The sequence below is a fragment of the Cryptomeria japonica genome, chromosome 9 (assembly GCF_030272615.1).
Source record: "Cryptomeria japonica chromosome 9, Sugi_1.0, whole genome shotgun sequence".
In the NCBI taxonomy this organism is placed as follows: domain Eukaryota; kingdom Viridiplantae; phylum Streptophyta; class Pinopsida; order Cupressales; family Cupressaceae; genus Cryptomeria; species Cryptomeria japonica.
Window position 1 is genome coordinate 280,625,775 of NC_081413.1, and position 11,221 is coordinate 280,636,995.

Sequence of the window (11,221 nt, forward strand, 5' to 3'; positions counted from 1 at the left end):
CCGCATGGTTTCATTATGAGTGTATATCCAAGGCCTTCTTCCTGCTTTGGAGCAGACACTCCCATCTCCTCCTCGACTTCGACACGCCAAGTATCCTTCAAAAAAATTACAGACTTGAGACTTAAGCGCCTCCTCCACTCGGAGCCTCCTGTCCTTCTGGCGGTAAAAATGATTCTAGAAAGTGGCCACTTGAATAGGGAGGAGTATCCACGAGACAACACCAACATCTCTTCCAGATTCGTTGCCTCTCTGTTGGACCAAAAATTAGCTAAGCAAGTTGTATGGAGCCTCACCAAAGAGTTCTTTCCAAAGGAAATCCTTCAAGAATTTCAAGAAATTCTGAACAAGGCACTCCATGACTCGGGGGCTCCTCAACCAAGCGAGAGGATTATGTTCAATGCCCATGGCGAGCTCATCAAGTATTACCCTTTCCTGTTGGACTTGAAAGGGAAAGACCTGGATAGACATAGGGTTTTCGCTGGAGTTGGCCTAAGGTACCTCAAGTGGCGGTTCCTAAGGGAAAATCTGGAGGATCAGGGTAGAGAGGAGGACCTCATCCAATTCACAAGACTCAATGGAATCCTGCCCCTAAAAGTTGACGATGAGGAGCTCCAAGCCCAACAAGAATGTCGGGGTGGTGCAAGTAGGGGTCGTCGAGGTCATGGTTGTGGTCGTGGCCGCCCTATGGGTAGAGATTGTGGGAGAGCAAGAAATGGATAGTCTCAATCCGAACCCTCGAGTGAAACTGTGAGCTAGGTTCCCCATTTTGCTTCTGTTTAAAAAATAATAACTTTTTCGATTTGAAATAAGTTTCACATGTACCAATTACGGATCACTTCTGATCCATAAGCTCATTTGTGCACCATCATGCACCACTATTGAGACATTTGTGCACAACTACTAATACATTTATACTATTGGGACATTTGTGCACAACTACTAATACATTTATTATAACATCTTTAAGTAGGAATCAAATGACACTTTGAAATGTGTACTTTTTTACCAGTGTACACATAATTGATCCCACAACATGACATTATTTCCCAAAAGCCAAAACCTTAGCTAATTATTTTTTTACCTTTCTATATAATTTAATAAAATTATAATAACATAATAAAAAATATTAACCTACTTTGTCTATATATTTTTTTTTTTCTTTTTTAAATAAAAGGCAAGAGCCTTAACTTTATTAATTATAATAATAAAAGGCTACATATATGCAGCGAAGAGATTTTGAGTGAATCATGAATCCCATGATTTGAAGCTAACAATAAGACCACAATTCTTTGAGGCCTTTTGTCAATCCGTACGCATAGAAGATGCTGGCAGAGGTTACAGAATTTGGTTTAACATCTATTACAAACTACTGAAAATATTTCAAACATGCTGATATATGTATCACATCAAACTCCATTCCAACCAGCATTTGAAAATTTCTATGATCTAGAAGATAGAACAAAAAGCCTTCATGATTCGCCCAGTGTTTTGAGCTGATTTTATATCTATGTCATTGGAGAAGAAACAAAGACAAAATTGCAGATTGCAAGAACTCTCAAAAGTTGAACCTGAAAAGATTAAAGCTACAGCAAAACAGAAACCAAACAGAAACCATGAAAGTATCAATATTGCTGCAAACTTGAAACAAGCTGTCAAACTGCAACACCATAAAATACCAGCCCCAAAGAAGCACCAATCAAATCGAGCATCCCATCTATAACAGTCCCTCGAGTATTAAGGAAAAGAAGCCCATTGCTGAACAATTTCACAAGTATAAAATTGTCCCAATCAGCAAAGGAGACCACCAACAGATTTGTCCAGACAAGTGGCAAAACTCGGACCATTTCTTCAATCACCAATTCATGTGAAAGTAAGATCTGAAGACTGGAGGGGGAAGCAAACAGAAAACATGCGAGAGGGGGGCAGATCTGAACACCTGCAAAATTCCCTTAATGTCTCATGCTGAAGCAAATATCTTATCCACACGTACAGTGTGAACAAACCTCCACCATGCAGCACAATGCATCTAGTAGTACAGATGCAAGTGGTGACAAACATCATACTGGCCCTGCAAGCAAAACAAGTCTATATATTTTTACTTTAAATTAATATTTTAATATTGTTTATATTTATTAACTTGTTTAATTTTCTTAGTTTAATTTTTATAAAATCTATGTAAAGCTACCAAGTATAATTTTCTCATGTATTATTTTATATGTATGCTGATCTCGAAGGAAACTTAAAGAAATTATTTAAAGCATGCAAAGTCAAAATTGGATAAAAGGAAGCCCTAAGGAGAACCCAATTAGACCCATTTATATTATAGTTTTAAATCTGCCAACTCAAAACTCATGACTCAATGAGTCAGCAAAACTCACCAAACTAAAAAAATACTTACATTCATAACTCAGCAAAATTCCGCATAGACGAGCAAGCTTTTAAGCTATAATATTTTGCTACAAGTCCTCGTGAATCAAGGTAGATTCTAAGCAAGTTTCAATCTATCTTTTACATTTTAGAGAAACTAATAGTTCTATGTAACTAATTCATAAGTATCTTTGGCACAAATATCCTAGCAGTATAGTCCCTATCGCTACAAATTGTAATTTATCTTCCATTCGCATTTCACATCATAGCTACATAGTTTGCTAATGATTATATTAAATTGACAAAATAATTCAGAACTGAACCTTAATATAGGCTTTGCACATGTGACCTTTTGATAAAACAATTTGACTTTCAAAACATGGAAAGATACGTTATAATTAATATTACAAGTAAATCCCAGTATCTTCTAATTTAATCTAGATCAACATATGCAGTTTGCTGCATTCACAAATAGAATTGAAAGTGTGATAGATTATAGATAGCATATGCTTATTTACAATCACTCGACTACAAATGGACGAGGCTAAGATGTGTCCCAAAACACGTGACAGTAATATCAATGTACCAAAAAAGAATATAATTTAAAGAATGCATCAAGAAAGTCCTGCTAATAATAGCTTCATTCACACAAATATGAAATCGATTCTGCAGTCCTATATTTCTCAAATCATAAGGTAAAAAGTCAATATTATAACTGAAGTGCGATACATAAATCAGGACTCATAAACAAAGATAAAAGCATCCCTAATAGTCATCCAATCTATAAGGTAAAAGCATTTTGAGACCATCAAAGAGATTTTATAAACAGTTGTTGTGTATTCTAGGCATATTCTAAACTCAATTTTTTTTTAAAAGATAAAAGTATCCCTAATAGTCATCCAATAAAGATAAAAGCATCTCTAATAGATGCATATTTTATTAGGTAAAAGCATTTTGAAACCATCAAAGAGATTTTTATAATTTTGAAACCATCAAAGAGATTTTTAAACAGTTGTATTCTATGCCATCAAAGAGTTTTTTAAACAGATCAGAGTTTATTCTATACCATTATTTAAATTTTTTGCATGAACAGACTTCCCAAAATACCAGATTTGTTGCTCAAACGAGATGTAGCTACTCCCTAAGATCATTTATCAGAAATTCTTGTGTAAATGAAATGTTCTACTTACCATTGAGAAGCTTTCTGTTAGGTGTGGTATTAATTTGTACTGTTTGAAAGTTTTATGCAACCATTAAACAAACTCAATATATCTCTAACATGTCATTTGACCCACACTAATAGGATGTTATGTTATATATCATTCAAACTTGACCCACACCAAACATGATATATAAGTTTGAAGCAAACTTCAAATAAAACCTATACAACTCAATGGAATATGTCACTGGTAACATAAACCAAGCCCATCATATACAACTCAAAAATATATTTGTAGATCCCACATGTAAAAACCATACAATCATGTAGAAGCATCAATGTCACTTAACCATGATGCATGTAGAAGAAACCTCAAACGTGATGCATATATGCACACCATAGGAGTTTTATGATCGCTAGTCATGATGCAAGTTTAACATAAAATCTAGAACAAAACCAATAAGACTTTGATTAATCATCAGACCTAAGTTACCGGGTTCGCCCCCCTAGACCCCTGGTACTGGTCCGATACGGTCCGGGTTCAGGGTTCGGGTTCGGTTCGCTTGTGGTTCGAACAGGGTTCGTGGTTCACAAGCCTGGTTCGAACCAGGGTGAACCCAAGAGGACCGAGGGTTGAACCCAAGAGGACCCAAGTCGAACCCAAGGGTCTGACAGCCCAAAAATGGTTTTTTTTTTGCAAAATTTAATTTTTTTTGAATTCCACGGCCACCACATAAAAAATTAAAATTCCAAGAGAGAAGCACAAGTCTGTATGAAAGAACAAGTCAGAAAACACAATTCCCGTATGGGAGAATGCACCTTGATCAAAATTTTGACTTCTTTGGCCTTGTTCCTGATGTCTTAAAAAAACAGAAAAATGATGCACGCCCGTACGGGAGAATGCACCTTGATCAAAATTTTAACTTCTTTGGCCTTGTTCCTGACGTCTTAAAAAAGCAGAAAAATGATGCACGCCATGGAGTTCCGTGTGGGTTTGAAGGTTGTAATGGCGCTGCCCCGGGACCCTGCGAGGGGCAGCGCCCCTTGACCCCGCTGGGGGCACTGCCACCCCAGACCCTGCAAGGGGCTCTACCCCTTGACCCCACTGGGGGTGCTGCCCCCAGACCCTGCAAGGGGCTCTGCCCCTTGACCCCACTGGGGGCGCTGCCCCCAGACCCCGTTGGGGGCATTGCCCCAAACCCCCATTAGAGAATCCATTTAATGATCAAACTTTAAATTGTTGAAAGTTGAAACAATGATACTTGAATATTTTATCATTTTGATATTAAACTTGATGTATATGATGCTGTTATGGTATGATCACGATGCTATGATTACAAGTTTATGTTGGTTTTGTTGTTTATATGATGCTATGTGACATGCTAATCTTAATTCATGCTTATAGGCTGCATATATATATAATTTACATGTTTTTGTACTAACGAACCCAAACGAAACCCAAACCCCTTTTCAAAATTTTGCCATACCGGCCCGAACCGGTAACTTAGCATCAGACTCCTACTGGCCCGAACCGGTAACTTAGCATCAGACTCCTGTGATCATGATGCAAAAGACTCAATGTGGACTCTGATTATCATCAGACCTTTCACATGTAATCACCATGAGAAAGACTCAATGTGACTCAACCATGATCCATAAACAAACACACTAGGCACATCATAGGAGTTTTCTGCAACCTTCAAACAGAACCCATACAAATCAATCACATGTACAACATTATAAAGTTTGAACAAAATATATACAAATTAATTGTGTTCATATCCTAAATACAAAGGCCAAATAATCACATTGAACGATATCACTGTCACTAACCATATGATACATGGATAAAACATTCAAGTCATGATGCATAACTAACATGTATCTAACCACTATGGAGTGCTTAATGCTCTTGTGCACTAATTTTGACAATAAAAATCATACACGAGTGAATGTCACTCGACCATGCTGCATGAAAACCAAGATCACTACACAAACATTTCCAACTAGAATGTTCATATTTTTTAAAATTATAGTGATATTTGGCATTTGCTTTTTGTATCATTCGTTGCAGTTCAAATTGATGCAAACAAAACTGTACTTGCAAGACTGTCTTCAAGTACATGGAATTTCTCTAGTTCATGAAGATAGACCCAAAAAAGTAAACCACAGAATTTAAGAGGCAAATTATAAAACAATCTTTTATCCATCCGACTCCATAAATTTATATTCTAATAATAATACTCAGAAAAATACAAAGTAGAAACAGAGATGTGTATTTCATATTTTTTTAAATTATAATGATATTTGGCATTTGCTTTTTGTATTATTCGTTGCAGTTCAAATTGATGCAAACAAAACTGTACTTGCAAGACTGTCTTCAAGTACATGGTATTTCTCTAGTTCATGAAGATAGACCCAAAAAAGTAAACCACAGAATTTAAGAGGCAAATTATAAAACAATCTTTTATCCATCCGACTCCATAAATTTATATTCTAATAATAATACTCAGAAAAACACAAAGTAGAAACAGAGATGTGTATTTCATCACACTTACAACCAGCTCTCTCTCTCATTATCCCCTGTCCTCTCTGTCTTTTTCTTATTCCTTCTCTATTCCTACCCTTTTCCTACTATCTAAGACAGGAAAAAACTAACTCCCTAACTCCCATCCGTCCAGCTCTAAAAGCCAGCGTAGTTATTCAAATCCTACTTTAAGACTTCAACAGTAAACAAACTGACGGTAGTCAGATTTTAAGGAAAATTCATCCGCATCACAAATAGATCCTGCACCTTGCACATTTCACACAATCTTTAAAATCAAATGATGTATATATTTATCATTCAATAAATACTTCCTTCGGTTTGTTATTTATATAATTAATGAACTTTACATTTTATGAGATAATTGGCATGTTCTAAAACAGAGTTTATCTGTGAATTCTATTGCTAGAACAGAATGGTGCACCTTGCTTCTTCTGACATGACTGTTCACCTGAAATTTGAACAAAACGAATGCTTCACCTGAAACATGGGTCTTCTAAAATTCCATAGAAAATCAATCTGAAGTGATTTAAGTCTTTATTCTCTGAGAATCTTATTAAGAGGGAATTTTGGTATCCCTGAACTGGATGTGGAATTACAACAGCATGGTGAGCCATGGATAAAAGAGTGTTTTATAATTTGCCTCTCTAAATGACTGTCCTAAGAAATTTTTCAAGAAGTGAATAGGTCTGAAAAGTTGTATAAATTAGATAAATCTTCGAGACTGTATATTATATTTGGGTAGAAGCTAAACAAATCTCAAGAGTTAAAAATGTGCTTGAGTGGAAAAAGTATTCTTAGAAAATTAAAGCCTATTAAAAGGTCCAAATGCTGGAAATAAATACTGCAACATAGTTAAATCAGAAATTCAGCTTACGGCATTACACCACTAACAAAATTTGTACAACACAAACACAGCCTACACATTTTATCCATGAAAAAAGCTAATGGGATTACCAGCTACAATTGGGTATGTTGCTTTAATTTCTGAGTAACAAAACATAGCCATTTGAAAGACGGTATTTTGGTGTCCCTGAATTGGATGTGGAATTACAACAGCATGGTGAGCCATAAATAGCTCTCTAAATGACTGTCCTAAGAAATATAAATTAGAGAAATCTTCAAGACTATTATATTTGGGTAGAAGCTAAACAAATCTCAATAGTTAAATGTGCTTTAGTGGAAAAAGTATTCTATGGAAAATTAAATCCTATTAAGTGGTCCAAATGCTGGAAATAAATACTGCAACATAGTTGGATCAGAAATTCAGCTTACAGCATTAACACAATTCGTACAAGACAAACACAGCCTACACATTTTATCCATGAGAAAATCTCATGGGATTAGCAACCACAATTAGGTATGTTGCTTTGATTTGTGAGTAACAAAACATAGTCATTTGAAAGAACTAAAACTAATATTTCATGTATTGTCGATATTAAACTTAAGCATTTCACATCAAACTATTTAAAATGATTAATACAAATATGAAAATAAAATTCAAGCATTCATCATTTACATTACAACGAATTAACCCCTATAACAAATTCAAACTAACCAAACACAAACATTGCCCACTGACAAAGGCCGCCACAAATTTTGTGATGATGATTAAAGATGATAACAATTCTATTTAACAACAAAGGTTTTAAATTGCTTCAAGAACATTGCATTAGAGAAAGGTCATGATGGAGCTTGACAAATTGAGTTTTTACTTATTTGTTGTCCACCTCCCCCACTAATCGAGACTTGAATAGATGTCCATCCTAGAGATCCTATAACCTTAGAATCTATTGATGACATATTTAGATCAAATATCTCTTCTCTGTGTCACTCACCCAACACAACTTCTACTACAACAGTAGGCAAGACCTTACTGAATTGACAATACTTGTTCTAAAACTTGCAGCTATGGAAAGTTGATTTAGCTACTTTTTATTAAAAAGCATGCATGTTTTAATTAGTTTGCCATCATACTGTATACTCGTTCAGTTTCCCCTACTTAAGTTGAACAACCCACAATGGATAGTGGTGTTCGGGTTCTAATGTCTCTTTTTCTAGCTACATTTCAAAAGATGTCAATTCCATCCACTACAATTACATGTAGTAGAAATAATGCAAGTTTTGAATGACTACTTTTCAAATGTTTTCTTGAGCATTAATATGAAGGTAGAAGGAAATTCAAATTAGCAAACAAAGGGAATGTCAGATTTTAGATATGTTAGCATTTTCTAAGTATTAAAAATTGTAGGGCTTAAACAAAAGGGAATTTCAGATTTTAGATATGGTAGCATTTTCTCAAAGTATTAAAAATAGTAGGGCTTATCCTTGAACGATAAAACAGTTACAAAGAATATATTATAAACAAATTTTACTAATGAAATTTAACTTAAATAATATATATTAAAAACTGATAAGCAGGTACATTACCTGGTAATAAGAAGACGAATTCTGCCTTTCTCATTCCTGTGTGGCCTCCTCTTCTCATTCCAGTGTTGCTACCTCCTCTTCTCTGCCTCTTCTTTTACAACAAAACATTGACAAAGAAGTCTAATCTAATGGACATTCACGGTAGGGAAGAAAACATCTGTAAAAGAAGATAACACTATTCACAACGGCCATTCTACAGCAACATTTTTTACTCAATGGATCAATACAGTGTGTCTTGATTTATTAAAATCAACGGACTACATATACCGACACTATTGACTGCAAACTTCCTAGTTGATAATAAATGTTTAGAAAGGGATTCAAAAAGCTCAGTAGCGACAAACAAAGGGCCTTTTCCTTACCATCAACATTTTAGATGACAACTGTCATCATTCATGCAATTTCACAGCAGTTGATAAATTAGCAAATTTATGGTTCAAATGTAAGGAATATCAATACACAATGAATGAACCGATATATTACATCATATTTGACATTTAAATTATTATGAGAAAAGATTGCATTAACTTGCCGATTATAGACAAATAAAAAATAAACATCTACTATCATTGACCTACAACATCTCTAGATATGGCTAGGAAACGTGGCATACCACAACTCACGACTCTAAATGAACCAATATATTATATAAATGAACATTACATTTGAAATTTAAATTATTATGAGAACTGATTGCATTAAGTTGCTGGTTATAGACAGATAAAAAATAAACATCTACTATCATTGACCTAAACACCTCTACCATATGGCTATGAAACGAGGCATACCACAACTCTAATATTTGCTAGGAAGCCTTCTTTCCCATTGACATCTCTATCAATTGCAGATGAGTTTATGTCCAGCTGACCCATTTGTTGTTTTCCTGAACTACTGCCAGCATCAAAACTGTTTTCAAAACCTCTTTCATTGACATGAATGAAGAGTGATGTTTCAAACCAAATTTAACATCAAATCTTGAGACTGAAATATAGATCAACGCTATTAAATACACAAAAACTATGATTCTTAGTTTGCAACGACACCAGATCAAGCACAAGATCCTTCATAGACTCCATAGTGAAAACTATGTGTGAAAACTACAAAGACCCAGAACATTATGACCAAAAATAACGATTGAAACATCATCTTCATAATATTAAAGATCACTTACATGCTTAAAAAAATTGGACTAATAGTCGCTGACTAAAGCCATACAACAATATTAACATAGCATCCTGTGTTGTCGCCTCCTCTTCTCTGCCTCTTCTCATCCTGTGTTTTCACCTCCTCTTCTCTGCCTCTTTTTTCGCTGCCGCTATGAAAAAGAAGGCAACAAAATGCTAGGGGAGAAAAATAACAAAACACCTCAGAAAATTAAATTGCACAGAAAAACAACACGAGTAGACACAACAGTGCGCACACAACATTGACAAAGATGGACATTCATAGAAAAGAAAAGAAAAAATATGTAAAAGAAGATAAATGGACATTCACAGAAAAGGAAACAAAACATATGTAAAAGAAGATAAGAACATTCACAATGGAAAGAAAAAAAGGAACATTCTCTGCAAACCGAGAATGAGGAAAAAAGGACATTCACAGAAGGAAAACATCAATAAAAGAAGAAGGAGAATGAATAATAATACAGTTCTCTTCGCAGTTATTTATAGCTCCTCCTAATTTCCAATTCCTTAATCCCTAACGGTACTGTTTTTTTATTAACGGCACTGCTTTTTCCCACGGTGCAGTTTTTACTCCAACGGTGCAAATGCTTTTTCCCAACGGTGGAGTTTTTACTCCAACGGTGGAATCCCATTGTAACGGTTCCATTGCTTTGGGTGATCTGCCCACAAAATAATTAGCCCGAGAGCCACTCCTCTGTATTTCCTCTTCATCACCGGCTTCTTCTGCTTTTCCCCTGTGATTGAGCTTATGAATTTTCATTTTTCATTTTTTCCCGTCAGTGCTTACAGTTGTCATAGTTGAATAAAATTGCCCTCTTTCTTCATTAATTTTTCATGGAGCGGGCTTCTTAAAAATAGAGGAATATCTATGAATTTTGTTTTTGCATTTCAGCTTAAAAATTTCAGTTCTTAAATTTAAAGATGTTATGAATTTTGTAATGCAGATTAACTTAAATTTAAACTCTTAAATTAAAGTAAATTGGTAGTAAATAAATTTAATTTTTTTCTAAAATATATAAATTGACAAATGACTTAATATATTATTAATAATATATTCTTAAGCTGGTGGGGCAATTTCTAGCCCCACCCAATTTTCATCCCCTTAGATTTTTAAGCCTAAAAGATAGGGGCTCTATTTTTTAGGAAAAGATTCTAATTAATTCCATAGCCAAAAAATATTTTTTCCATGGTACCACTTCTTCCTAAAAAAATAGAGCTTAAACCCCTTCCATGGGACCCCTCCCTAATTAATTGGCACTATTCTTCCAAGAATTTGGAAGCTGTCATTTGGTTCCAAACATTTGCCACTCGAAGTTGGGCTAGCTTAAACATCACACACTAACCTCTAACAGAGCTTAGGTGGTTGTGGGCCCAATACTTTCATCTAACCATACATTCCCGTCAATTCCGTCTAAATGAACAACGTCGTTAACATTCGAATTTGAAATGTTCCCGCGCAAAAGTCTTACCGTATGGAGCAAATAGGTTTTCATCCACATCGGTGTTGATTTTTAGTTTACTCCCTGCTTGTGCCAA

At 35.0% G+C, this 11,221-nt stretch overlaps 1 long non-coding RNA gene across 2 annotated transcripts; it reads right to left on the reverse strand.

Moving 5' to 3' along the window:
* Positions 1-1,472: 1,472 nt before the first annotated feature.
* Positions 1,473-10,489, reverse strand: LOC131048617 (uncharacterized). Of its 2 annotated transcripts, XR_009106481.2 has the most exons (3): positions 9,290-10,489; positions 8,502-8,658; positions 1,473-2,068 (listed from the first exon to the last, which is right to left on the reverse strand). It is a non-coding gene; the product is annotated as an uncharacterized LOC131048617 (long non-coding RNA). The 2 variants fall into 2 exon arrangements; XR_009106480.2 differs by having other exon boundaries at positions 8,502-10,489.
* Between the last annotated feature and the right edge of the window lie 732 nt (positions 10,490-11,221).